This window comes from Acinonyx jubatus, chromosome A1 (assembly GCF_027475565.1).
Source record: "Acinonyx jubatus isolate Ajub_Pintada_27869175 chromosome A1, VMU_Ajub_asm_v1.0, whole genome shotgun sequence".
Classification (NCBI taxonomy): domain Eukaryota; kingdom Metazoa; phylum Chordata; class Mammalia; order Carnivora; family Felidae; genus Acinonyx; species Acinonyx jubatus.
The window spans coordinates 139433695-139460984 of record NC_069380.1 but is presented as its reverse complement, the minus strand read 5'-3'; the positions used below and the strand labels follow the sequence as shown (position 1 = coordinate 139460984).

General features: G+C 42.5%; 1 long non-coding RNA gene across 1 annotated transcript in view; it reads right to left on the bottom strand.

The window, feature by feature from the left end:
- Window positions 1–644: 644 nt before the first annotated feature.
- The window catches only part of LOC113593738 (uncharacterized), a 46425-nt gene continuing 19779 nt past the window's right edge, over window positions 645–27290 (bottom strand). Inside the window, exons 2-6 of the long non-coding RNA XR_008299238.1 lie at window positions 25166–25238; window positions 21418–21510; window positions 9477–9727; window positions 8221–8787; window positions 645–5135 (exon numbers count right to left, since the gene is read on the bottom strand). This is a non-coding gene — a long non-coding RNA (uncharacterized LOC113593738). The remainder of the gene's footprint in view (window positions 5136–8220; window positions 8788–9476; window positions 9728–21417; window positions 21511–25165; window positions 25239–27290) is intronic.

Sequence of the window (27290 nt, the reverse complement as noted above, 5' to 3'; positions counted from 1 at the left end):
CTGTCAACACTTGTGGAGGAAAAGACTTCATCTGTTTCCTGAAGGGACTCTAATACGAAACCCTTCTCTTTCAAACTCCAGACATGGAATCATAAGTTCCTGAAGAATAAGACCTACTTTCAGTTCCTGGCCTTTATGGCAATTTGGAGCCACGTTGTGATTATATTACTATTGGCAGACACAGACTGATTTTTAAATTAATTTATTTAACTTCAACTTATTTAAAATACAGTGTGGTATTGGTTTCAGGAGTAGAACCCAGTGATTCATCACTTACATATAGCACCCAGGGCTCATGCCAACAGGGGCCCTCCTTAATGCCCATCACCCAATTAGCCCATTCCCCAACCACCTGCCCTCTAGCAACCCTCAGTTTGTTCTCTGTATTTTAAGACTCTCTTATGGTTTGCCTCTCTCTCTCTCTGTTTTTATCTTATTTTTCCTTACCTTCCCCTATGTTCATCTGTGGTTTTTCTTAAATTCCACATATGAGTGAAATCATGATATTTATCTTTCTCTGCCTGCCTTATTTCATTTAGCATAATGTACTCTAGTTCCATCCACGTTGTTGCAAATGGCAAGATTTGATTCTTTATGATTGCTGAGTAGTATTCCATATATATATATATATATATATATATATATATATCCCACATCTTCTGTATCCATTCATCAGTTAATGGACATTTGGGCTCTTTCCCTAAATTTGGCTATTTTGGCTATTGTTGATAGCGCTATTGCCTATTGTTGATAGTGCTGCTATAAACATTGGGGTGCATGTGTCCCTTTGGATCAGCATTTTTGTATCCTTTGGATAAATACCTAAGTGCAATTGCTAGGTTAGAGGGTAGTTCTATTTTCAATTTTTTGTGGAACCTCCATACTGTTTTCCAGAGTGACTGCACCAGTTTGCATTCCCAACAGTGCAAAAATGTCCCCCTTTCTCCACATCCTCTCCAACATCTGCTGTTTCCAATGTTGTTAATTTCCCATCTGACAGGTGTGAGATGGTATCTCATTGTAGTTTTGATTTGTATTTCCCTGATGTTGAATGATGTTGAGCATCTTTTCATGTGTCTGTTAGCCATCTGGATGTCTTCTCTGGAAAAGTGTCTATTCATGCCTTCTGCCCATTTCTTCAGTGGATTATTTGTTTTTGGGGTGTTAAGTTTGATAAGCTCTTTATAGATTTTGGATACTAACCCTTTATGTGATATGTCATTTGCAAATATTTTCTCCCATTTGTTGGTTGCCTTTTAGTTTTGTTGATAGTTTCCTTTGCTGTGCAGAAGCTTTTTACCATGATGAAGTCCCAATATTTGATTTTTACTTTTATTTCCCTTATGTCTAGTAAGAAACTGCTGAAGCCAAGGTCAAAGAGGTTGCTGCCTGTTTTCTCCTGTAGGATTTTGATGGTTTCCTATCTTGCATTTAGGTCTTTCACCCATGTTGAGTTTATTTTTGTGTATGGTGTAAGAAAGTGGTTCAGTTGCATCCTTCTGCATATCGCTGTCCAATTCCCCCAGAACGATTTGCTGAAGTTACTGCCTTTTTTCCATTGGCTACTCTTTTCTGCTTTGTCGAAGATTAGTTGGCCATACATTTGCGGGTCCATATGTGACAGACTGACTTTTTAAAATATATCCTATCGGCTGGATGAAATTATGCCAAGTTGAAGGTCAGGCCTGAGATACCAACTAAAACAAGTGTACAAGAAACCTAGTGACAGATGCTTGGCATTTCAAATTCTAAGAAGTCACAGCCAGTGGAATCAAGTTCATACTTGACTGTGAGGCTGACATCTACCTATTCCAGTTCTTTCCCCAAATCATACTTGTAAACATGGAAAAGTGCCATTTCTCAGTGATCTCCCAGCCTTTTTGTTCACAAATCTACCTCTGTCTGAAATATCTTCCCTGCCCTGGTTTCTATATGTCCAATGCCTTCTCATTATAAAATCCCTAGCGCAAATTGCTTGTCCATAAATTCTCAAGCTTTCTATGACTATTCCAATCAAGAGATAGCTTGTTCTCCTCAAGATACTTGGATTATTTTATTTGTACTCACTCGTATTACTTGTCACCTACTTGTGTTAGAATTATTTGCATTCAGGTGTTTTTCTCACTTCTAAACCCCTGAGGAATCCTGAGGGCAGGACAGTATCTTATATATCTTTGTTGCCCCTCAATGGCCTCAATGGCAGTGCTTCAAAAAACTGAAATTTCTAACTAAATGTTTGTTGACTAACTACATAAATGAATGAATTAACCACCAAAATGATTTTTACTTGGGAGGGCGATACAGTTTCTTCTGATTCTCAGAAGATCAAATCATATTTCACTTTTTCATCCAGAAATAGCAAATTCATAAAAGCAAATGGCACTATATTTGAGGAGAAATATTTTCAGATTGTTTCCATATGTGTTTCTATATATAATAGTTTATGCAATATTTTAAATCAAATTCAACACCATGTGGCCATGTATCTTCTAGAAGCTCATAATGATGATTTAGGTCAGAGCTTAAAACAATAACAAAAAAGTTCTTAAAGGAGGTTTGTTCATCTATCCTTCAGTTCTGCTCATTCTCTAGATGTTTCCTTTCTAGACTTGGCTCTGATGTCACTTTCTGTCTCTGACTTTCTCTGACTACCCCCCAGCAAAACTGCTGTCTCCTGAGTTTTTATTGCCCTTGTACAGATCTTTGTTGTGGCTTTTATCCCATTGCTCTACGTTACTTATACGCCCATATCCCAGTGAGCGTAGAAGCTCTTCAAGAGCAGGGACCTAGCTTTGATCACCTACTTCTGTCTTCCCAACACCTAGAATAGCACCTGGCACAGAGTGAGCACTGAGTAAATGTGGTCTAAATTGAATTGGCATAATGTCAACTGTGCACTTTGGCTCCAAAACCCAATCCATGCTTTCTTTGATTTAAAATCCGTGACATTTATGAATTGCATGAGATGTAAGAAAACACACATGCACACCTGCTCTTTGGAAGTGGTGTCCAGATTTCTTATCTATACCCAACTATTTAACCTTATCCCAGTTTAGATACCATGGGTCACTTCGACATTAACTCTTTTTGCTTGAAGCTATAGGTTAGCACCTTAGCACAAATTCAGGAACATGTCCTCTTATAGCTAAACTATAGACAGGGCCAAGTTTTGAGTCAGGGAAGGTGGGAGGACAGACATCGAGAATAGACTGAGCATTTGCTCTGTGCTCAGCCCTTTGCATACCTCACCATTTTGAATCTTCACACTGTCTCAGGGTCAGCACTATTCCATTAGCCCCATGTTGCAGTAGGACATCTCCAAGGGTCAATGGAACCATTAATCTTAGACAAAGTACCCCTGGAGTGTTTCTGTTGGAGTGAGTATCAGGATAGGAAATTTCTAACTAATTTCCTCTCTAACATTACCTCATCAGGTACACCTCTAACATAGTGTACCTCATCACTACAGGTTCACTAATTCACTGCCTTGTAGACACACTTTCCATTACCTGAAGCCCCCAAGATCTCTTCCACACTGGGGCATTTGTACATGCTGCCCCCTCTGTTGTACTGGTGTTCCCTCCACTCTCTTTACCTGGCTAGTTCCTACCAATCCTCCAGCCTCATGGTTCTCAAAGTGTGACCTCCAAACCAGCAATCTCAGTATCATCCAGTAATTTATTAGAAACACAGAGTTTTGGGACCCACATCAGACCTACTGAATCAGAAACTCTGGTGGGGAGGGTACCCAGAGAACCTTTTTTATTTTTTTAACAAACTCTCCAGGTGATTCTGATGCACATTGGAATTTGAGAAGCAGTGTTCTAGGCTTTATCTGTCACCTCGTCAGAGAGAACTTTCTTGACCCCAACTCCCCTATCTGTATCATATCCCCACTGTTAACTGTCTCATAGTAGTTACTCATTCATCACAATCTGCAAATTATGCAAGTTGGTGTGTTTATTTGTTTAAAAATCTACCTTCCTCACCAGACTGAGTTCTGTGAAGGCAGGGACCATGTATACCCAAAGCCTTACACTGTGCCTGCCACAGAGTAGGTACTCAGTCAATGTTTACTTATTGGTCAGTTTTTCCTAGCCAATCTGGCTGGGAGACCCTGGAGTATTCCTTGAGATCACTGAGTACTTCTTTTGCCTCCATCCATAAAAGGCATATCATGAAAGACAGCCAAGTCTCAATTAGTCGCCATCCAGAGTATAGACCACCCATGACTCCCTGTGTCTCAGACTCCCTTCCCTGTCCATTGTTGAGAAACCACATGTATAAATGAGAGGGTGGGGAAACTAGGGAATTCGGGAAATTAATTATCAGTAGCCCAGATAAATAATTTAGTAAAGGAGGAGAGCAGAGTTCTCAGCTATACTATATTTTCAGATTCTTAATGGATTCTGACCACTCTTGTTTTTTACTCAGAACTACTCTAAAACCTGCAGAGAAGCCTCACTGCTCCTATTAACGTAAGGACTTATCCTTCTCTTTCAGGACTAATGTGTTTAATATGGAATCAAGATTCACTTTCCATCTAGGCTTGGTTAGACAGATGTTTGGATTTCAATTTCCTCAGAAAAAAATTTTAATACACGTTTTTCTCCCAGTGGCCAATGCAACACCCCTGTGAAATCCCCCTTGACAACAGTATCGCTCAATTCTTTTCCTAGCTGAGTCTTCACCTTCCACAGGAAGACACCCAGAGGATTGTGGGTAGCTGGCAGCTGGGGGTTAGGAGTCAGGAGAAGGGGCTAGGGTCTTGTCCCGGGGATTCTGGCTCAGGGTAAAGTGTCCTATGTATCCTCTACCATATCTTGATGTTCCCTCCCTGAACCCCAAGACAAAATCAGGTTCACCTGAGCCTTCAAGGCAGGATTAAGGCAGAAACAGTCCTGGCAGAGGCACCCCACCTAAGCCAGCTCTATCTTGGACAGCATGGTGAGGATCAGGCCAGCCATGTTTCTGGGTTCCTCAGGTCTTCTCTTCCAACACTTGTTCATGAAGACATTCATTCCTCTGTCCACACTGTGTCGCTGAGCCATGGGGTTCACTTCTCTCTTCACTGCACATCTTAATCAGCACAATCATATCTCCTCAGTCAGCATACAGATTTCCAACTTCTGCATCTGTCACAGAGAAAATTCAGAGAAGTGAAGCACCCACCTGGGCTAAGACTTAAAAGCAGGACTTCTGTGGGGTTCTCTGATCCCCAGTCCAAGAAGGGAATCCCTACTATGTGCTCAGTGCTACAGACATGGTTTGTTTTCCTAATCTCATTCACCTCCCACATTAACCCTATGTCACAGGCTCAGTACCTCCCTTCTACAGACGTGGGAACTGAAGCCTAGAAGGTTTAAGTACCTTCCCAAGATCACAGAGCTAATAAGGAAGCATTTGCACCCTGGACTATCTGGCAACACCTTTCATGCACCTGTCCCAAACCACCTTCCAATGAACCTTGGGAAAGGGATTACTAAGTGACACCAGCATCCCAGTATGAAACCTAGAGCTTGTCCAGTTATACCCTGAGCCTGTGGAGTCCACTTAGTGTTTCCTTACTACCAAACTTTTCTTTCCCATAGCCTTGTGTTACTTGTGTACTTTCTGGGTGATGGAAATGGCTCTAATTCACACCTCCTTTGCCCTTAGCCCTCACCTCCACCCCTAGCATCCAGTAGGAAGCACTTGACACAATCACCCATGGGAAGCATGTGAGACTAGCTGAAAACACATACACAGGCTGTCAACATTGGTCTAAGCTGGGCTGTTGCAAAAGGAATTGTAAAGGCCTGGCCCCCCAGCTGTTGCACATGAAGACAGCCCCTTCCTCCCCAAGCAGCTCTCACACCTGTAGGCCAGTTAGGGGTGAGATATCAGGGCAGGTTAGAAGATGTTCTCGTTTTCCCACACTGTATTTCTACACAACAGCTTATTCTGTGCCAGTTTTACCTAAATTGACTGAGAAAATTGACACAGAGCTAGAAAGCAAAACCAAGTCAAGCATAGGAACTCCAGTAGATTCAATAAAACACAGATCCGATTTTGTTGGTGCTATGGGAAACCCTTGTTTCAAAAACAAATCGAACAAGACATCCAAAGTAAATGTAGTAAAATCACGCAAACACCCATTTCTAAATATCCTGGAAGATTTCAGGTGACAGGAGCTGGCACTGTGCCACCTCTCAGGGCGTGGCTGTCCTTAGGCTTCTCAGTTTTCAAATCCTTGGACTCTGTTGGTTTACTAACTCAGAAGGCCTGAGGCCTCTCTTATCAAGCCTCTGCATCAGAATCCCGAATAGCAAACATCTTCTGAACTGAGTACAAGGAAGTTGAGATTACTCTGGGGTCAGAGGCTGAAAAACATGGTTGAAAATCTGGCGACAGGAGGCCCCACCAGAGGCCCAGATTTGCTGGGACCCAGGTGGAGCTTTCATTTCATTTTAGGGTAGGAAGAGGACCCCACATTAGAGATACTGTGTCTGGATTTGAGGCCCTGGGAGGTCATGGAGGGAGACCTTTGATAGGGCCAAGGCCCCTAGTCCACTCCACAGCAGACCAAGCAACTGGGGTAAAGTTCACTCTGTCCACTTGGTGGACACACATCCATTCTTTCCTCCGTCTTAGGCACACCCTCAAAGGCTGTTTCTGTGCATGGAGACATTACTGAATTTTGCCACAGCACCCTCTAATTGCTCCTGCCATTCCTTCCAGATCAATCTCTGCTCCTAAACCTGTCCTGCCTGAGGGGCAGAAGGCACGGGCCCCACCAGGGCTTGAGAGGCGGGGTAGTTGCTGCACAGGCAGTTCTGGGTCAGAAAGCTAGAACCATGCTCCTGGTGCCAGAGCCCAGTTTCATGCCCAGACAGCAGCCAGGGCTCTGAGCCAAGGCTGCCGTGCAGCCCCACTGCTCCCTGGCCTCCTGCCAGCGCCCATGCCATGAAGGAACAGCCTGTCACCAGAGAGGAGTGGGCACCTGGATGCCTTGAGCTCTGACTTCTCAGGCAGTCCTGCCCTGTAGGAGTACGGTGCCTTTTGCACATTTCAATGGTCAGTACAGAGGTTCGAGGGAGGGGCAGGCGGGTGGTAAGCTAGAAATAGACACCGAATCCTGCAGGGTCCCTAGCTTTGAATTTAAAATGTTGTTTTCCAGGCTCATGCACAAAATCATTTGTCATCACTCGGGCCCTAACGGAGGAAAAAATACAATGGAAAATTAGATCCTGTGTCACAATGTCATGGGTATAAATAAAATGAAAGGCAAGCTTGACGTCAGTAATGAGGATTCTCACATTCCACTTTGCTTCCTCATCATCAAATATGCAGCTCAATTTACCCCCTTGGGTGGTAGAAACCGGCTAATGTAAACAGGTGGGGGCTCTGATGTTGTGAGGCCTCTGTTTCTGTCTCCCTCAAAATCCCACAGGAGCCCCAGGCAAACAGTCCCAAGGGTAGGTCTCCTTCCTGGTGCTGGGCGTCCTCTGGGTATGCAGCCCCATTCTTAGCAGATGCCACAAATCCCTCCACAAGTCCCCTCTGTTTCCCCTATATTCTTGCACTCAAGTCTATATTCTTGCACTCAAACTTCCCCTCTTGGGGGCAGCCAGCTTGTCCCTTCACCAGGCTTCCTGAGATTAGTCGAAGGGACATTTCTCTACCTAAAGAGAAAGGAGGACAAAGGGAGAGAGAGCTCAGCGCTCCTTTGCACAGGGACTGGGCTGGCCTAGATGGTGGCTCCAGCCTGGGGAATATTGAGTCATATTGATTCATATTTTTTTAAGTTTATTTATTTATTTTGAGAGAGATGGGGGTGGGGGAGGGGTAGAAGAGAGGGAGAGAGAGAATCCCAAGCAGGCTCCACAGTGTCAGTGCAGAGCCCAGTGCGGAGCTTGATCCCGCGAACCATGAGATCATGACCTGAGCCAAAATCAAGAGTTGATCACTTTATCCAATTGAGCCACCAAGGCGCCCCATATTAATTCATATTTTAAACACCCTCTGGAATATGATGGTCTAAAGGAACCCCCTGGTAAATAATTTTGTAGCACAAAATTACTCCCTCCACCCCCCACCACCAAGTTCTATCTTTGTAAATGCAGCTATTTACATATTCCTCTAGGTCTTTCTCAGAGTGAGAAGCATCCCTGTACCCCAAAGGCAAAATTAGATATGGTCTGGTACATAGTCTAACACACCCTTATCATCAAAAGTCACCTGACTTCACAGCGTGCCAAAGAGTGCTGACAAGCAGTGCCACTTATGAGTAAACCAGTAGCTGTTAATACAATACAAGGATTGGTGTCTCCCATTATCTGCTTCTGAGTCGACTTAAGGAGTATCACTGGACCTGGGGTAGTTGTGGAGTTTCTTCCCAACTGACACGCTGCAAGACAAACACTCAGATGTTAACTCATTGTTCTGAAATTACTGTATTCAACAAGCATTTGTGGACTCCCTTCTGTGCTGGGAACCGTTCTTGTGTTGGGTGTCGTGAGGTGAGGATGACCCAATTCCAGACTTCTGTGTTCTAATCTGTGAAGGACAGGCATGGCATCAGCACAGCATAGGGTCTTTGGTTTCCAGCAGATCAATTTAAAACACAGTTCTAGAACTTCTTGGCTGTCAGACTGCCTACTTCAGAGGTTCTCAAGCACTGTGTGAGGGAAGCAGCGGAAGGCGCTGCACACAGTGCTTGGGTCCTGAGGAGCACTCAGTAGTGTTCCCTCCCTTCTCCCAACTGCCCCACTCTCCCGTGTTTTATCTGCTGCCTAGAAATAACACCTGGAAAGAGAAAGAAAATTATTGTCGCATATATGCACTAGTATTCATTCCCTCGCTCTAGCCTGCATATACGAGCATGTGCGTGCAGACACACACACACACACATTTTAACCTGGCCTTTGATAGGTGTGATTATTCCAAGCCACAGATTACAATGATATTTTTAGAACTAGATTTGTACTCTGCTGCCTTTCAAGAAGTAGATTGGATTGATAATGTACTGAAATGGCATTTGGTCATTTTCCTCTCCATGTGTACTCAGCAGGGCACAATTTGGTAGCACCTAGGCCTCAGGCACTTCTCATTTTGTGTCTCATTATGGCTGCTGGGGACAGCACTGTGGCCTGAATTCTGGGAGACCTATTTTATAAGATGTGTTTCTGAGACCACAGGTTTTTTCTCTTTACCATAAGAATCTCGTGAGGAAATGTTGTTCAAAATTTATGCCAGTTCTGGCAATTTAAGCATCCAGCATCCAAATACCATACCTGGCTTCTAGAACCTTCTATGACAGTCTCTGTCTGTTTTGACATAACCCAAGCTCTCCTCTTCCTTCCATCTCAAAACTCACCCTTCCTATAAACCTTCCCTCCCAGACCTACTATCTAGATGGATATGGGTTAACCATGAGGTGAGATGAAAATTCTATGCCAGCAGGGTAAAGATTTTGGAGGGTTTTTTTGTCTTACTTTTTGTTATTGTGATGGTTAAAGAAGTCCACTTGTTTTTCTCAGACCCATTTAGGGCACTTCTTCTGCCAGAGTAGGGGATAGAGTAGGAACCAGGAGTCTTGTGTTCTCCTCAGAGTTCGGATATTCCTCTAATACACTGAGCATTTTGTTCTTCTCCTTTGGACCCAAATTCCAAAACCAGCTTGTACTGGGCTCATGAGAGGTGAGTGTCAAAATTTCAGGAATCTTGCCAGATGGTTGTTAAAACACTGCCATTATTGAAAATTAAACTATATAGGCATACAGTTAGATGAATTATATTAAAAACAAAGGTAATAAATACTTAAACCTCATCACTTCCTAAATATTTCATTATGCCTACTCTTATCTATGCACTTGAAGCTATTTATGTCTACTGGATCTCTAAGTGGGAATACTGCATATGGGGTGTTACTGCACATTTCCTCCCAACCCCATTTCAATGACGTCACACTGGTAGCTGGAACTCAGCCATGGTGGGCAGTATTTACACCAGAGAATCCAGCAAACACTACAAATCAGGGCTTTATTTATTACTCCTTTCCCCGCCAAACCAATTGTTAAGCACTTATCAGCAGACCCCTATTTTGTCCCCCACTGGGGTCAGGAGCCAGGCCTGTAGTCAGCTAGGAGTGCTAACATCCAACTTCATGGATGTGGGGAGACATCTGCAGAACCTTCCAAAAGCTCTGCCTGTGCCTTCCCAAAGCCATTTTTCCTAGACATCTTCGGACACTTTCAAGTAACTCCTACCATGTTCCCACCACCACCCCAGAGACACACATGCCCCCCACCACAGGCACTCTTGCTTCTCTGTCTGTCTGTCTATCCACACAATCTGCTTGGGGTGAATTCTGTCAACTCCAACACAATTCTAGGGAATTTGAGAATCTGTAGCCTGGGGCTTGGGGGTATCTGAAGTTATCGGAAGGGAGAAGCAGCAACAAAAGGAATATTTTGTATATAAGGTAACTGTGAATACAATCTCCTAGCATTTGGTCACACATATGACCTTAAAAACTGGGAGATGAGTGGTTCTCCTTGGTTTTCCACTGTAGACATTTTTTTTGGCAGACACACTGGAACTGGAATTTTTAAAAGTTGATGGGGGGTAGGGAAGAGGGGAAAGTGGGTGATGGGCATTGAGGAGGGCACCTGTTGGGATGAGCACTGGGTGTCGTATGGAAACCAATCTGACAATAAATTATCTATTAAAAAAAAAGTAAACCTATAGCTCTGACCTCTGATTTTCAAGACACTCATCTTTCTTTGCCCATCGCCTCCCCCCCCCCCCCCCCCACAGTGCATAGGGTCAAAATGTATCACCGGTAAAAGAATACAGAGGGTTTTGCACTTCATATGGCCCTATCACATTGATTAGTATATTGGCTTTTAGAATGACACAGACATGGGAGCAACACACACTGCTATTCCCATTATGAACAAAGGAGGCCGAAGATACCTATTTTAGCATTGCCCACCTGGCTAGTTTGTGAAATGGCGGAGATTAGGCCTCACGGTACCAAGTGGTTTTGAAAATGCCATACCTTACAAAGACCAGAAAGAGGACACGCCAATTATTTTAACCTGAAGTCAACCAAGTCAACCCATGTGCTATCCTCTTCCTCCTCCAAGGACTCTCATGTCAGCATTCCACCTGATTCCACGGCATTGAGCTATTTAGAGATTCGTCTTGGCCTCACAGACCATTTTTTACTAGAAAGTGAGATTAGAGGTTGACCTTCAGTGTCCTTAACAGATGACACCAGAGTACAAAGAAGAAGACCACAAGGCCATGGCACTGCAAGGCCACAAGATCAGAGGGGGAAGCAGGAAGTGCCGAAAATGTCCTACTTGTAAAACAGAGTATGGGGTTCTTGAAGTGTGAATCCACATACCATAAACATCTAAACAATTTTTTTTATGAGACTGTAGTTTATTAATTCCTGGCAAAAAGACTGGATGGCATTAAGACTTATTAACTTGCTGGCCAATTGGGCAGAGACTGGGAAGGGGAGAAAGAAGAGAGGCCAGCTTTTGCAAAACAGCTGCTTACCCAGTCCTTGAGCCAGACCCAAAGAACTGGGGGAAAGAAACTCCTCATTATATCCTTGTAAGTGAGACGTTTTGTTTTACAAACTGTGACTGGAAAAAATTTGTCCCAAACTGTTGATAGTAGTTATTTGAAGAGAAATGAACACTCTTTAAAAAACTCCCACTATTGGGGCACCTGGGTGGCTCAGTCGGTTAAGCGTCCAACTTTAGCTCAGGTCATCATCTCACAGTCCGTGAGTTCGAGCCCTGTGCTGGGCTCTGTATTGACAGCTCAGAGCCTGGAGCCTGCTTCGGATTCTGTGTCTTGCTCTCTCTCTGCCCCTCCCCTGCTCATGCTCTGTCTCTCTCTGTCTCAAAAATAAATAAAAACATTAAAAAAATATCCCACATTTGCAAATGACATATCAGACAAAGGACTAGTATTCAAAATCTATAAAGAGCTCACCAAACTCCACACCTGAAAAACAATCCAGTGAAGAAATGGGCAGAAAACATGAATAGACACTTCTCTAAAGAAGACATCCAGATGGGCAACAAGCACATGAAAAGATGCTCAACGTCACTCCTCATCAGGGAAATACAAATCAAAACCACACTCAGATATCACCTCACGCCAGTCAGAGTGGCTAAAATGAACAAATCAGGAGACTATAGATGCTGGAGAGGATGTGGAGAAACTGGAACCCTTTTGCACTGTTGGTGGGAATGCAAACTGGGGCAGCCGCTCTGGAAAACAGTGTGGAGGTTCCCCCCAAAATTAAAAATAGACCTACCCTATGACCCAGCAATAGCACTGCTAGGAATTTACCCAAGGGATACAGAAGTGCTGTTGCACAGGGGCACTTGTACCCCAATGTTTATAGCAGCACTTTCAACAATAGCCTAATTATGGAAAGAGCCTAAATGTCCATCAACTGATGAATGGATAAAGAAATTGTGGTTTATATACAAAATGGAATACTACATGGCAATGAGAAAGAATGAAATATGGCCCTTTGTAGCAATGTGGATGAAACTGGAGAGTGTTATGCTAAGTGAAATAAGTCATACAGAGAAAGACAGATACTATATGTTTTCACTCTTATGTGGATCCTGAGAAACTTAACAGAAGTCCATGGGGGAGGGGAAGAAAAAAAAAGAGGTTAGAGAGGGAGGGAGCCAAAACATAAGAGACTCTTAAAAACTGAGAACAAACTGAGGGTTGATGGGGGGTGGGAGGGAGGGGAGGGTGGGTGATGGGTATTGAGGAGGGCACCTTTTGGGATGAGCACTGGGTGTTGTATGGAAACCAATTTGACAATAAATTTCATATTTTAAAAAAAATCCCACCATCAACATACAATTTTAGCAGATAATCACCTTTTTTCATTCTTCCTTATACTTTCAGAAGCACAATAATAACACCTTAAGTGTGTAAAGCAATTGAGCCTTTGCAAAGTGTTCTTGTCCATTACTTCAACTGATCCATATACATCCTATATAAGAATTCTCCTTGCACAAACCAGAATGAAACCTCCCCAAAGACGAAAGAAACGTAGGGAGACTTCACACTGAGGGCAGAGATTGCTATGCAGACCATTGTTCTAACTCCCTCTTGTAAGCTGCTATTGCTGTGTTCACTTAGGGTCCACATAATTTTATTTCCAACCCTCAATCCTACCACAAAATTGAGTTCAGAAGGTATTCTGTTTGGGTTTTCTCTTGGTGTTTATTTACATGCCTGCCTCCTGGCTAAAATCAATGACACATGGCTACTTTGAGAAGGAAGACAGAAATCATTTTAACATAACTTTCCCAGGAGTAAGATTAATGCCCCCTTTTCACCTGTCTTCTTCATTTGAAGTCAAGTAGATTTAGTCTTTCAGTCTGGTTAAAGCAATTTTGGGAACCAATTCTTTGTGTAAATAAGTCAATTACTACTAAGAACTACCATGAATGGTTAATAATTCTTTGGGGGCCACCTGTAGACTTATAGGCTGGGAAAGGCAATTTACAAATTAGACCTCTGTGATTTGAAAAAGTGCCTCATTTTCTTTCATTGGTAAAATCAAGACCACTGAATTATTGGATAGTAATGGGCTAGCTTCCCAAAAGCTTTAATATTCCTGTTTTGCATTACTCTCACCAAGTAAAATGACTTCAATATTAAAATAAAAAATATTCTCCTAGGCGATGTATGTATTAATTATCTTGATCTTGGCGATCGTTCCACAATATATATGTTTCTATCAAACCATCACATTGTACATTTAAAATATATACAATTATATTTATCAATCACTCCTCAATAAAATTGGGAGGAAAGAGGGGAAAAAAGAATATTCTCACCAAATCCAAATATCAAGATGATATGATGGAGAAAGGTGGCCACCTTGGAAAACATAATCAGATTTCAACACATCATTGAGGAAAAGAGAAAGAAAGAGAAAAAGAAAGAGGGTCAGAGAGAGAGAGAGGGAAGAAGGGAAGTCAGAATTCATAGGCTACAAAACAGAAAAAATATTACAGCTAACGAAAGTGTTCAGTTGTTCCCATGGCTGGAAAATAGGATAAAAGGACCAGAACTGACCCTTGTCTATAATATTTTAATATTTAATAAACATGGCATTTTAAATCAGGGGAGGAGGACAGAATATCACTAAATGGTATTGATATAATTTGCTACCATTTTTGAAAAGTAATTCAGATAGAATAAAAATCCTAATTTTATTTTAAGTTTAGATTAAAATTTTAACATTATAAAATTGTCAGAAAATTATAAATCAACAGTTGTCTAATTTTGGGGATAAAAGTGTCTTTAGGAATAACACCAAAGGCATCACCATAAAGTAAAGACAGACACATCCAACTTCTTAAAAATTTAAAGTTTTTGTATATCAAAAGCATCCACAAGGGGTGACTGGGTGGCTCAGTCGGTTGAGCATCCTAGTCTTGATTTGAGCTCAGGTCAAGATCCCAGGGCTGTGGGATTGCACCCCACATCCACCTCAGTGCTGAGCGTGAAGCCTGCTTGAGATTCTCTCTCCCACCCTCTCTGCCCCTCTCCCTTGCTTGTGTACTCTCTCTTAATTTAAAAAAAAAAAAAAAAAGCATCCACAAGGGGCACTTGCGTGGCTTGGTTAAGCATCTGACTCTTGTTTTTGGTTCAGGTCATGATCTTGTGGCTTTGTGGGCTTGAGCCCCATGTCAGGCTCTGCACCGATAGTGAGATATCTGAGCTGATAAATAAACTTCAAAATAAAATACAATAAATAAAAAAGTATACAAGATACAAGTCGTTTGTCAGGAAACATATTTTAACATGTATTAAAAATATTTTCCTGGGGTGCCTGGGTGGCTCAGTTGATTGAGCATCTGACTTCGGTTCAGGTTACGATCTCATGGTTCGTGGGTTCAAGCCCCATGTCAGGCTTTGCGCTGGTAGCGAGAAGCCTGCTTTGGATTATCTATCTCCCTCTCTCTCTGCCCTTCCCTGACTTGTGCACACACTCTTTCTCTCAAAAAAAAAAAAAAAAAAATTTAAAAAATATTTTCTCATCTTCTGTAAGTTGTCTTTTCATTTTCTTAATCATTTATTTTGAGAACAAAACAGCATGGGTGAATTTCAGAAACATGCTTTGTGAAAAAAGTATACTTTGGATTATTCCATTTATATGAAGTTCTAGAATAGGAAAAATTAATCTAAAGTGATGGAAATTAGATCCATGTAAAATGGACAAGGGAACTTTTTGGGGTGACAGAAATATTCTATATCTTGATTGTGGTAATGGCTACGTGGGTATATACATTTAACAAAACTCATTAAATTGCACATTTAAAGTGGATACATTTTATTGTATGTAAGTTATATTGCAATGACGGGGAAAAAAATCCATGGTAAACATCAAAGAAAATGACAAACTGAGAATATTTGCAACATCTAAGACAGATAAATTTGTCAGGTCCTCCTACACAAATGACTCTTAAAAATCAATAAGAAAAAAATGAACATCCTAGTATAAAATTGCAAAAACACCCAAAGGAGTCACTCATAAAAGGGGAAATAGAAATTGACAGTAAATATGAAAAGAATCTAACTCTTTGGAAATCAAACACAAATTAGAAAAACAACAATACAATTTATTATCTATCAAGCTGATTATTTTTAAAAATAAATATTAAATATGTAGGTTTGCTGAGGGCAGGGAGAAAAAGACATTTGCAGATCCCTAGTGGAGTGTAAATTGGTACAATATTCCTGGAAGAAAAACTGTCCATATATATATCCAACATCCTTTTGCTTGAACAGGATGTCTAGATGTAGGGACTATGGGAGGGCATGCCTATTTTCTCTTCAAATACCCCTGGTTCAAAGATCCTTAAGTTTATGCCTCTGTTATGTGCTTCTGTCCCAGAAATCAAAATATAACCTTAATTGATATAGCCCAGAATAGCACTTGTAGACACCAGATCTCCAAAACAGTTATCAACTGACAGTCTCTGAATGTGTACCCACTAAAGGGACCAGAGGGGACTGACTCATCAAATCATAGGTAGGCCCCTGGTTTCACATCAGTGTTGGCTCACATGGGGCCCCACCATTGTGAATGGCAGTCTCCTGTAGCTCATGGGTAGCAGGCTAGATGGCAAGGAGCCCACCTGTCACCAGGCTTGGCCCAGTCACCATGGCCAGGGGGATGGAGTCCTCTGGTTGGCCAGATGGGTTGTATCCTCTCCCCGGCGGTAAAGGTCAACATATTTGATTTAGTCTCATTTAGATCAAACAGGGTAGGGGAGGAGTTCCCAAGAGAAGGAATGATGGCCAGGCTAAAAAGGTAAGAGATTTTACTTTGGAGACAAGCAGGCATTCTTTTACCTCCATGCTCAGACTCCAACTTCCTCTTACTCTGGGGCCATTTCTCTGTGTTACCTAATGAATGAGCCATTGAGTGAATAAACTCAAATCTCGTGTGTGTGCTTGCCACCCCATCATCCCTCGCGCACCAGGAGAGATGGTGCCTCTTTCTTGGCTGTAGTGAGATATGTCCTCCCTGCTGTGGTCACAGGTAATGCGTGAAAAAAAGAGTGGGTGAGGCGGCATCTAAAGAGAAAACCGAAAGGGCACCTGAGTGGCTCAGTCGGTTAAGCGTCTGACTTTGGCTCAGGTCGTGATCTCATGGTTTGTAAGTTCCAGCCCCACGTCAGGCTCTGTGCTGACAGCTGGGAACCTGGAGCCTGCTTCAGGTCCTGTGTCTCCCTCCCTCTCTGCCCCTCCTCCACTGGTGCGCTCTCTCTCTCTCTCTCAAAAATAAATAAATAAACTGTAAAAAAAAAAAAAAAAGAAATAAAAGGAAAATTGGAGCCCTAGAAAAAGGCTGTCTCAACCTGAGAATGTGTATATATGAAATAGGCTCTGGGCTATGAGGCAGAGGAGTTTCACTATATTCTGCACATCGGCCATCCATACTAGGTTCCATCCACAGGTGCCCAGAGCTGGAAGATTAACCAAGTGCCTTTTCCAGTCGATACTAACCTCTCCCTTCTTTAATTTCCCGCTGAAGTTTGCATCAGCCCACGACTGACCTTCAAGTTGTTCTTGCATTGTTTCAAAGGAATTCGGTATGCCTCTTAAATGCCAGGAAAACCACAAGGCAAATTCTACCTCCTGAAGCCTTTCTTGATTATCCCAGTCTGGGGTGATCTCTCTCTCATTATCCCTACCATCACATTGGTGATAATCACATTCTGGTTTGTGGCAGCTTTTCTTGTGTTGCCTTGAATTACGATATATTTTTTAGCATCAAGGTTTACTCTTTCCTCCCCACAGATTTGTCTGAAATGTCTTGAGATGCCCAACTGCATACAGCACACAGTGCCAGGCAATATAACCTCAGTGGCTCAGAACCTGGGCTCCAGAGTCAGATACGTAGATATGAATTCCAGCTCTGCCACTGACTGTGTGACTTGTTCCTCGGCCTCTACGTATCTTCCTTATCTATAAAATGAGGACAAGAGTGGCACCTACTTTACTGGGCTGTTATCAGGAATGAGACAAATGCATGGCAAGGGCTTAGCCCAGTTCCTGATGGTGTTATAAGTGCTCAGTAAATGTCAGCTATTAGGATGTAAGTGCTTAGTAAATACCCACTGATTGAATGGCTCTAGGGGAGAGAAACTTTAATAGAGGGCTACTCTAGAGTGGCGAGAACCCCTGAAAAGGGGAAGGACAGATTCACAGACCTTGTCCAACAGGCTGCACAGGACAGGTCAAATATTATCGTGGCACTGAGGGTTCACGTTGAGGTGGGAGAAATGTAAGGAAGAAAGGGCACACCTGAGGTTTTATAACGCAAATAAATTGTTGGAATATTATTAATCCATTCAACAAGTATTTACCGTGGTATTGCAGGAAAACAAGAAATTTCCTTTCTTGGACCTAATGAAGAATGTGATATCCAGGGCATTTCACTTCTTTTCCATATTAATGCATCAAGCTGTTCTAGTTCAAGCCTCTATGGCTTTTGACCTGAATCAGTGTGATTGTCTCTTAACTAGGCTTCACACCCACCCTGCTCTTTTCCTTACCAATACACTGAGCAGAGTTAGTCAGGTGAGTTTTCTAAAATACTTGAAAACTTTATTCCCTTTCTGAAAATCCTTACTTGCTCCCTGCTGCCAGGGTGTTCTGTCCCTCCTGGACACCCGAAGCTTCTCACACATCCAAGTGTATTGAGGACGGTCTTCCCTGGCTACCTATCTAGCAAATGCTTTCTCTCCCTTTATGAACCAGCTCCAGGATCAGTGCCCCTGAGAAGCCCTCCATGTCCATCAGAGCCCAGCTAGAAATACAGAAACCACCTTCTCTATTCAAATAGAGTGAATTTAGTATAGGGCATTGGTTTCCAGGTGATGGAAAAACCAGGGGACAGTGAGGCAAAGCAGAGATTAGCACCAGCAAGAAGCTGCTACCACTCCCAGGCTAGAGGTGCAAACAGGTTACCAGATCCCAGGGGCTGGGATCGCCCTGCTGAAGCTGGATCCCAATGGGCCTGTTCAGTAGGAGGTGGGGTTATGGCAGAGACACAGATGCTTTGCAGATTTTGAAAACAGCACTCCAGGCAGGGAAGGAAAGAGAGATACCCTGACTCTCCCTCTCTCCCATCCTCCAGTCTGTCACCATTGCCTCTCATTGGTTGAACCAGCCAGAAGCCAGCTGACACTGGTCTGCAGGAGTTCCCTACTCCCACCCACAAAACAGAGCAAAGCCAAGGAAGAGTGAGGAATGGGGCTGCTCCCTGTCCTGAGTCCCTTAAGCAGATTGTTATAGTCTCTTCTCTGCTCCCTCAACTCTGCCCCATCTTTTTTATAGCCCTGATATACTAGGCTGTGATTTCTGTGTTTTTAAGTCTGTTTTCCTTAAAGGATTGTGTAATTCCAAGGGGTTAGACAATGGCCTATTCATCTTGGTATCCTCAGTTCCTGGCATAGTTCACAGTACATAACAGATATTTACTTTCTGTTGGATATCTACTAAAAGGAAACTCCTAGAGTCACCTCTAGCTAGCCCTCCTCTTCCATCTTCTTGCTTGATTCATGTACCTTGACTGAACTCTCAGCACTAAAGAATGAATAAGAAGGAGCTTGGGGTCCACTCAACTCTCTGGGTCTGCAATTCATAGCCTTACATTTAAATGCACCCAACAACAAATCACAATAATAATTTATACTCAGAGTGCCATCAACATATTAACCTTCTACCTTCCCATAGCTACATGAAAATTATCCATGTAAATTCCCTCCAAATCTCAAGATACCATCCCTCCACCACCCAAGATGTTTCTAGGCCACCTCTCCCTGCTGTTAATCAGTGTGTGCTCAGGGTAAACAAACTAATTTTAAAATCAGCTTAAGCAAAACATAATTAGGAAGATAAATTAGCTGCCCCCCCCAAATTGCATAATGAATGCCCAAGGAGAAATTTTTATTATCTACCATTTCTATTATCTGTGTAACATTTTCTCTTCCATCATTATAGATGATACTCAGCTGACAGTGTAGAGAAATACCACAGAACTTCACTTCTGACCTTGACTGTCTGTACAATGATTACCAAAAGAGAAAACTGGCTATTTGTGTTTTTGTTTTTCTTATCTTGAATTTATAACACCAGCCTAGTTGGAGAGGGAAAGAGGTCTATAATTATAGTCAGACAACCAGGGTTCAATTCTTGGCTCTGATTTATTGCTGTACAATCATGGACAAGTTAGGTCAACTCTGAAAAATCAGTTTCTTCATATGTTAAATAAGGAGGATGATAATGCCTATCTCATGGACAATCACAGCCACACATTCTTCCTCTCTGGCTCTAAGCACTTCATAAGAATTGATTCCTCTAATCTTTGCCATGAATGACTTACCGTTATTTTTTATTTTACACATAAGGAAACAGGCAAAAAGATCAAGCAACCTCCTCAAAGGGCTGTTGTATAAAGTGAGTGTGATTTGGTACATTGAAATCATTAAGTAATTGTTTCAAACATAGTAGGTGCTCTATCAATTTTTTTCCTTTACAAGCCCCCTGCCCAACCCATCCCCCACCAAAATAACTAGTGTGTATAGAAATTGGTTTGTTATTGAAGTTCCTTTGATAAGAGGCCTGGATCCTTCATTCCTAGTTTTGCATTCCCTGTACTGTGTAAAATGAAATATCAGACCGTATCAGCAGCTACCAATCAGTGGCCTGTGAGAGGAATCTGGCCTGCAGTTACTTTTGCTATCTTGCATAATATTTATATTTAAAGTTTTTTAAATGTTTATTTACTTTTGAGAGAGAGACAGAGAGAGGAGAGTGCAAGCAAGGGAGAGGCAGAGAGAGAGGGAGACACAGAATCTGAAACAGGCTCCAGGCCCTGAGCTGTCAGCACAGAGCCTGACACGGGGCCTGAACTCACGAGCCGCGAGATCATGACCTGAGTTGAAGTCAGGTGCTCAACTGACTGAGTGAGTGACCTAGGCACCCCAATATTTATATTTTTTAAAAGTAGCTGCTAACATTAAAAAATCAGTAGGTTTCTGTCTGTCTGTTTGTCTGTCTCTCTCTCCCACACACACACTCACTCACTCACTCACTCACGAGGCTTCTCTTGAAAAACCAACTCATATGGCCACATGGACTCTTACTCCCACAGGTCAACATTCATTTCAAGTTGAGTGTGGCCACCTCCTTTCACACGGGACACAGATTTCCCAGTTTGCCATAGTCCCCACTTCTCACAGCTTCTTGCAGACATACGGGTCTTTCTCCTTTCCATCACTAAGAGTCCATGATTCCCTGACACCTGACAGCACTTGCCAGAGGAAGCATGCACTGTAGGGCACCATAGTTTTTCACTGAATGTTATTGTCACCCAATTCATTCCAATTTAATTAGGACTTACCCCTTACTACCATTTTTTTAGGCTTAATTATTTGAGACATAGAGAGAGTACGAGCGGGGGGGAGGGGCAGAGAGAGAGAGGGAGACAGAATCCCAAGCAGGTTCCACAACCCCTTTTTAAACTGAAAGTCCTGCATCCAGGAACTCCTTGGTCCCAGGCAAACCAGGCTGGTCATTCTGTGTCACACCACAAGATTAGCCCCACAGTGGGCCCTCCCATCTGGGACATGATGATGCCCTCCTCTGGGACATTGCTTCTGAGTCTCCTTGGGCAACTGTGCAGTGCTGAAAGAGCATGTATCTGTGGGGGGAGCTGGGGTGGGCTGAATCAGAGAGCCTAGACCTTGTTATATGACTAGTTCTCCTGATGGGGCTTTGTATGACCTTAGGTGAGTCATTTTGTCTCTGGGTCTCTCTTCTCTGCTTTTCATTCATTCACCAAATACTTACCGAATGCCTTCCATATGCCAGGCACCATTCAAGGCACTGAGGTCACAAGAATGAAGAAGGGAGAACAGGTCTTTGCCCTTAGAGAACTCATATCTGTAAGAAGAAACAGATATTAAAACAAATAAACAATATCTGATAAAATTTCAGGTGGGGATAATGCCATAAAGAAACCACTGACCATGGAGTGCCTGGGTGGCTCAGCTGGTTAAGCATCTGACTTGGGCTCAGGTCATGATCTCGTGGTCTGTGAGTTTGAGCCCCGCATCGGCTCTGTGCTGACAGCTCAGAGCCTGGAGACTGTCTTCGGATTCCATGTCTCCCTCTCTCTCTGTCCTTCCCCTGCTCTCTCTCTCTCTCTCTCTCTCTCTCTCTCTCTTTCTCTCTCTCTCAAAAATAAATAAAACAAAAAAAAATTAAAAAAAAAAAAAAGGAGACAATAGACTATATGAGAGAAGTAAAGGACCCGGAGGCCATCACCAATTTTGGTGGATACTAAGGAATATCAGAAATCAGTCAAAGTTCTGCTTGGACTCCTGTTTTGAACAATATGTGGTTTTCCTTTTTTTTTTTAACCTTTATTTATTTTTTCAGAGAGCGAAAGAGAGAGCAGGAGAGGGTCAGAGAGAGAGGGGGCCTAGGGGCTCCAAAGTGGGCTGCACACTGACAGCAGAGAGCCCAAGGTGGGGCCTGATCCCATGAACTGTGATATCACGACCTGAGCCAAAGTCAGATGCTTAACTGACCGAGCCACCTACATGCCCCTGAATAACTGTAATTCTTAACTTTAGGATCTTTTGGTGCAAGGAATATATGTAACAATTTAATTGTTCAATTACAAAATATATCTTTCTCAGTGAAATACTGCTTTATGGCTACAATCCATATCAATATCAAATATGGTTTTCATACAGATGGATTGGAAATGTATCAAGTCAAATCCACCCAAATAACAGCACAAGGGCTGAGAAAAGAGAGAAGGCCAAGCTTATCAGCAAATCTGACATTTTATTAAACAAAGTGTAGCCAGAGTCAGAGGCCCATGTGCTAAAGCCAGAAGCAGAAAAATAAATGAATGAATGAATAAATAAACTATCTAATACCTGTTTCTCTCCCCTGAAAAGAGCTGTATACTGCCTTAAAGAAGGAAGCAACCACTTTATAACAAATTCAGTAAGGGACAGCACTACAGTATGCCATTCATTCATTCATTCGTTCATTGTACAAATATTGAGTACCTACTGTATGCCAACATTGTTACTATAAATAATGAAAGAAGGTGATATTTGGTAAGTCCAAAATATTTCTCTATGTTTAAAATAGCCCTTATTTTACTTTTCAGGTTATAAAATAATAAAACGCTAAGAAATTGCTTTTTACAATTTTAAAGCTTAAAAATGTAATACAAGCCATCCTTTACTAAGCCAGGGCTTTTCAACCTTGGCACTATTGACATTTGGGGATGGGAAATTCTTTGTTGTGGAGGCTGTCTTATATGCATCATAGGATGTTCAGCAGCATCCCTGGTCTCTGCCCACTAGACGCATCAGTGTTAACACACACCAGTTGTTAACATTAAAAATGCCTCCAAGCTTTGCAAATGCCCCAAGGAGGCAAAATCTCGTGCGTGAGAAGTGCTACTGTAAGCAATCCACTTTGCTCCCACAATAGGGAGCTCAGAAATGAAGTCTTAAGGAGAGGCCCCTTTTTTCCTCCGGGCAAATAACAGGAGATTTCCACCTGGAAGAGCCCTGGCACTGCCCTTCCCTTCTTGATGCCAACACACCAACCCTCTGGAGAAAGGCAGCACTGTCCCAAGTCTGGGAGGGGAGGACGGGCAGGCTTGGGCTCTGCTAAAGGGATCAACCAGCTTCTGAAGCTTACACTGCGTGCGTCATGGCTGCTGATCCAGGCCGTGCCCCAGCCCTGGGCTCCTCCAAATGAGCTTTGCTAACAAGCCTGAGAGAAAAGCTTCCCCTGTTTGAGGCTTACACACCCACATGTGAGTCCAGCGGTCTAAGCCAGGCAGATTAAAACTGTGCCTCTCTATCTTGAGCACTGTTATGAGCGAGTCTCCAAAGCTGGAAGCAGGGCACGCCTGCCTGTCCTTGCCCTTCTATAAGGACTTTACAAAGAGCCCATTGTGCACAACCTAATCTGAGATAGAACTAATGCACCTGCCTACCCATTTACTCCAAGCTTTGGCTGGTTCTTCAGAGCAAACTCTAGTTGTATAGAAGCAAACATTTTGAGTTGATAGAAAATGTCAACATGAGCCCAAATCAGGCATAACGTTTGTAGGTGCCTGTAATCTGGGTCCTGGCTGCTTAGAACAAAAGGGAAATTAGTCTCGTGTGTTATAACTTAGTAAACTCAGATTCAACGGTTCTCAGTCACAAAAAAGAGAGCTGAAGAAACAGGGAGAGGGTAAGAGAATCCAGGTTCTACTTTTATTCACTAATTTCCTAAATATTTGTTGAGTCCCCGTCATATGCCCAACACTGTGCTCTATACGTGGGGAGAACTCAGCTTTAGATGGAAAGTTTACGGGCCACTCTTCAGCTCCAGCTGCTTGTTGTCATAATTATCTATAAGTCAGTTTTGCAAGATCTTCTGAATTTCCAAGAGAAACCAGGAAACATGATTTTTATGTAAAACCTTTTAAGTTTTAAGCATAGATTAAAATTTTAAAGCAAAAACAGAACAAAAAAATCCCTTGAGGACAAATCCAGTTTCCAAGGCTTCTAGTGTAGAGGCAGTGAGAAGTAGTAGTTAAGAGTGAGGTACTCTGGGGGCATGTGGATTTCAACTCAGGTCATGACCTCACAGGTTCACGGGATTGAGCCCTGGCATAGGTCTCTGTGCTGACAGCATGGACTCTACTTGGGATTCTCTATCCTCCTTCTCTTTCTGCCCCTCCCCTGCACACACACACACTTTCTCTCTCCTGCTCTCTCTCAAAATAAAAAAATAAACTTTTTAAAAAAAGAGTGAAGTACTCTGTGATGAACACTGAGTAATGCATAGAATGGCTGAACACCTGAAACTAATATAATACTGCATGTTGATTATCTTGAAATTAAAATTACAAACTTAATTTTAAAAAAGTGACATACTCTGGCTCTACCTCTTGCTTCCTGTGTGACCTTGGGCAAGTTATCTAAGCTCTTTGTGCCTGTGCCTTACTCTCCTCATGTGTAAAATGAGTATGATAAAGCATATTGTAGATTTAAATGTGAGAATACATGTACATGCCTGATCTATAATATCTCAGTAAATGTGAACTATCATTTTTTTAAGTTTATTTATTTATTGTGAGAGAGAGTGTGAGCTGAGGAGAGGCAGAGAGAGAGAGAGAGAGAAAGAGAGAGAGTCTCAAGCAGGCTCTGAGCTGTCAGCACAGAGCCTGATGTAGGGCTCAGTCCCACAAATCGTGAGGTCATGACCTGAGCTGAAATCAAGAGTTGGACGCTTGACTGACTGAGCTACCCAGGCACCTTGTGAACTACTAGTTTTATAGGTCATTTGCTACAACAGGAATCTTTTACAGCAGCCTTGAGAGTTGAACATTTAATCACCGTTCATGTATATCCTGGGACAGGAAGCTCATGACTTCTTAGGGAATGCCAGTTGTATAACAACCCCCATTGATGGCTTAATCCAATGTATGTTCATTTATTGCTCATGTCCCAGTCCAATCTAGTCAACACAGAGTGCTCTATTCTACTCCATGCCCTTTGAATCCACTTACCTCCTATCTGGTGGCTTTACCATCCCCAAGGACCTTCCCAGAATCCTCTCCTGGGTTCTCTGCTTTCAGCCAGCTAAGAGAGTGAAAGAGAAAAAGAGAGAAATTGAGAGAATATCAGGTGTATTTCATCTGCACATTATAATTTGCTAGAACCCTGTTACATGGCCCCAATCTAATTGTAAAGGAAGTTAGAACATGAAGTGTTCCTCTGCATCAAGGAAGAAAAACTAGCATCGGTGAACTTCTAAACAATCTCTGCCATGCTATGCATTCATAGAAACACAATTATGCAAACTTAAAATGTTATCTGTTTGTCCCTGGCTTGCCCTTCTTTGCAACATGTCCAGGAGAGCAGGAAGACACAAGTGTGGGAACAGTAGGTTTGGATTTGAAACTCAGTTTCTATACTTGCTCAGTCCAATACTATGGACCTTGGGCAAATTCCTTTAAGTCTCTGTGTGTCAGTTTCCTCATATGACAAATGAAGATTGTCATTACCTCCCTGGGTTGTTGTAAGGATGGATAAGTTAATGTATGTATTAGCATACTACATAATATCTGGTATATAACCTAGAAGGTGCTCATTTAATGCTGGTCTCCTCTTTCACATGAATGGTATCCAGGTATTTAAAGATGACTATGATTATTTCTGTTAAGTTTTCTTTTCTCACAGTTTCATCAGCTAGTTTCATTATTTTTATGTGAGAACCTTTCTTGAATCATAATATTTATTCATGGCCATCACATGTTCCTTGGGGGGAAAAAAAGGATAAAATAACTATCACTGTAATCCCTACACTCAGACACAACTTTTGTGAATGTGTGGGCTGGATTCTCACAGACATTTTTGTTAGAGGCTCTGTAGCACACTCACTGTCCTGATGACCAACTCATGGAAATATCCCAGTTTGTCCAGGGACCACACATGATACCTGCCTTAGTTTAGGTTTCTCTGAATGCAGACCCTGAAACAAGATTTGGGTGCAGAAAATTTAGGGGGGATGTTATCTTAGGAAACATATGTGAAGGAAAGGGGCAAGAGAGAAAAGTCAATAAATGAGTGGGTTACAGTTTGGGAAACGGGTTCAATCCCACAGGGGGCTCTGAGGAACCATGCAGAAGTCATCTTAGAATTGTCCCATTCTATGCCCTGCAAGATGGAAAGGCTGGGCCATTTATCCATGAGATCCTGCTCTTATTGGTTTAGGGCTGCCTCCAACCAGGGGGTATTAACTGCCTTGAAATTATAGGTTGTGTCTACATGTAGCTGAGCAGGCTTTCCAGGCTTCTAGAATGCAAAGGTGAGAGACACTGTGATATGATCTTGTATGGACACTGGCAAAGTCCATGGCAATGTTCATGCCACAGCTGTGTTGAAATCTGGGGGCTGAAGGATGTGGTTCAATACATCATAACCTGTGCTACAGAGCCTCTAACAAAAATGTCTGGGAGAATCCACCCCACACATTCACAAAAGTTGTGTCTGAGTGTAGGGATTACAGTGATATTTTATCTTTTGATTTTTTTTTTCCCCAAGGAACATGTGATGGCCATGAATAAATATTATGATTCAAGAAAGGTTCTGACTGGTGCAGAACAGAAGATGTAATAGTTCACTAAAAGCAGACTAAGGATAAAAAAAAGAAGTAAAACTGCTTCTATTCATAGATGGCATCATCCTGTCCATAGACAATCCCAAGGAACACAGGTGCCTGGATGGCTCAGTCAGTTGAGCATCTGACTCTTGATTTCAGCTCAGGTCATGACCCCACAGTCATGCAGTTGGGGCCCACAATGAATACAGAGCCTGCTTAAGATTCTCTCTCTTTCCACCCTCTTCCCCTTGCCTTCATTCGCTCTCTCTCTCTCTAAAATAAAAAATAAAAAAAAGTAAAATATTAAAAAAAAAAAAAAAAAGAAAACCCCTGGGGCGCCTGGGTGGCTCAATCGGTTAAATGTCCAACTCTGGCTCAGGTCATGATCTCGTGGTCTGTGAATTCGAGCCCCGCATTGGGCTCTGTGCTGACAGCTCAGAGCCTGGAGCCTGCTTTGGATTCTGTGTCTCCCTCTCTCTCTGCCCCTCTCCCACTTGTGCTCTGTCTCTCTTGCTCTCAAAAATAAATAA